The sequence below is a fragment of the Vipera berus genome (assembly GCF_964194415.1).
Source record: "Vipera berus genome assembly, chromosome: 5".
NCBI lineage: Eukaryota > Metazoa > Chordata > Lepidosauria > Squamata > Viperidae > Vipera > Vipera berus.
The window spans coordinates 7,925,068-7,927,567 of record NC_138207.1 but is presented as its reverse complement, the minus strand read 5'-3'; the positions used below and the strand labels follow the sequence as shown (position 1 = coordinate 7,927,567).

Genomic DNA, 2,500 nt, shown 5'->3' with positions numbered 1-2,500 from the left:
GACTTGGGGACTACAACTCCTACACAGCCATGCTGGCTCAGGAATTCTGGGAGTTGAAGTCCGTAAGTCATAAAAGGACCATCCTTCCCCACCTCTGCCTTATCTCAATAAAACACGAGTTCTAGTCTTCCTGAACAGTCAGTTTCCTCCTCAGTCAATTCATGTAGCTGACAAGTGCTGAATGTGGGTTTATAAGTAGCCTGGCTGACAAGCAATAGATGCAAAGGGGCATAGGGCAAACCATAACAATTACAAGCAAGCTGTGCCTTGTGTTAGGGCCCGAAGGCAGGGGAATTCTGGGAGTTGAAGTCCACGCATCTTAATGTTGCCAAGATTGAGAACCCTTGCTTTAAGGCAGAGGTCCCCAACCCCCGATCCGCCGACCGGTACTGGGCTGTGGCATGCCAGCAACCAGTCCACACAAACAAGCAAAGCCCCATCCGTGGGATGCAGGCAGCATACAAAACCACACCCCCTCCGGTCCACGGACAAAACCTTTCTCCACGGAACCGGTCCCTGGTGCCCAAAAGGTTGGGGACCTCTGCTTTAAGGCATTGGCAGCAATCACCATAAGTAGCAAAGGAATTCAAAGTTTTCACCTCATGGCCAACAGCAGTCAGAAGCAGTCAGTGGACAGCCACAAAAAGGGTGCAACTATGGCAGGCCTGCACATCCTAGCTGGAGTCATCATGGTGGCGCTTAATATCACCAAAGACTGAACTCAGGAGGCCAAAAATGGTGCAATCCTCACTAAAAAAAAAGTGTGTGGCTAGGCCAAAATCCCTTGCTGGCAGAACCGACAGAAAGCCTGTTAACTCTATCCTTAACCACACGATCCATGAAATATCCTTGATTCGGTGGAGAAGAGAATAAGCACTGTATTCAAACTAGAATTGCTAAAGAGGATTTTAGGCTAATGTGGGTGTGGACTAACAATGTTAGGAAGAATAGAACAGAGGCCCAGGATTGAACTGGGGAGTCCTTGGTGTTGTGCAAGCTTGGTCCTTTGCTTGCAAACTTTTAATTATCCAATTAGATAACATAATAGAAACACCCAGGAAGCCACGTGTGACAAGAAAACATGAAATCCCAGCATAATAATTCCTAGGAGAGAGAGAGAGAGAGAGAGACAGTTTGGTCTAGTGATTAACGCATTAGGCTAGAAACCATGAACTGTGAGTTCTAATCCTGCCTGAGGCATGAAAGCTGGCTAGCTGACTTTGGGCTGGTCCCCCTCTCTCAGCCCAACTCACCTCATAAGATTGTTGTGGAGAAATCTGGAGGAGGAAGGAGCATTGGGTGTGTTTGACACCCTAGTTATTTATAAACAAAATAAAGGCGGGATCAAAATATAAACACAATAAAGGCAGGATCAAAATAAACTATTCAGACCTCTTCGGAAAAGCAGTGGGAAAACCTTGTTCATTCAAGTTACAGATCCAGATCTTTTGGCAATTCAGAAAATGGATTAAATTAAAACGGCGCATGCAGCCACAAACCTACAATTTTACCCAAGAAAGTTGGTCCTCTAATCCAGTGTTTCTCAACCTTGTCAACTTTAAGACGTGTGGATTTCAACTCCCAGAATCCCCCAGCCAGCAAAGCTGGGAGTTGGAAGTCCACACATCTTAAAGCTGCCAAGTTTGAGCAACGTTGCTCCAAGCCTTTGGTGGAGCTGAGTGTCCTTCCGTGCAGCACCCCTCCAAAAATCTGGGGATACCTAGCGGCAAAGTTACCCCACTAAAAAAAAAAAAGGTAAGGAGCCTTAACTCTAACCTGATTCCTATTTTATATTTCAGTTCTTCCTGGAGTAATGCAGAGGAACCTGGCACAAGACCAGGACAAGAAAACAGTGGATGGAAACTTATCAAGGAGAGAAGCAACCTAGAATTAAGGAGAAACTTCCTAATAGTCAGAACAGTTAACCAGCGGAACTGCTTGCCTTCAGAAGTTGTGGATGTCCACCACTGGAGGCTTTTAATCAATCAGAATAGAGTTGGAAGGGGTCTTGGACTCTGCTCAAGCAGAAGACCCCTATACCATTTCAGGCATGTGGCTGTCCAGTCTCTTCTTAAAAACCTCCAGTGACGGAGCGCCCACGATTTCTGGAAGCAAACTGTGTCACTTGTTGCTTGTCCTCACTGCTAGGAAGTTTCTCCTTAATTCCAGGTTCCTTCAAGCATTGCTTCTCGTCCTGCCCTCTGGTGCTTTTGGAGAATAATTTAACCCCCTCTTCTTGGTGGCAGCCCTTCAAATATTGGATCACTGCTATCCTGTCACCCTTACAAACCTCCAGTGGTGAAGCACCCACAACTTCTGGAGGCAGGCTGTTTCCACTGGTTAACTGCTCTCACTGTTCGGAAGTTTCTCCTTAATAAATCTTTATTGTCAAAGTACAACATGTGTACATTGAGATTAGCCGAGCCTCCCCCCCCCCGTGCTCTCTCCCCCCAACACACAGTGACAACAAACCCTCCATCCCACCACACTATGTGAACCA

The 2,500-nt window shown here is 46.4% G+C and overlaps 1 protein-coding gene across 1 annotated transcript in view; it reads right to left on the bottom strand.

Annotated features, from left to right (window-relative positions):
• Positions 1-2,500, bottom strand: part of LOC308669382 (major facilitator superfamily domain-containing protein 8-like) — a 58,402-nt gene that overhangs the window by 55,339 nt on the left and 563 nt on the right. The gene's annotated exons all lie outside the window — the stretch shown is intronic.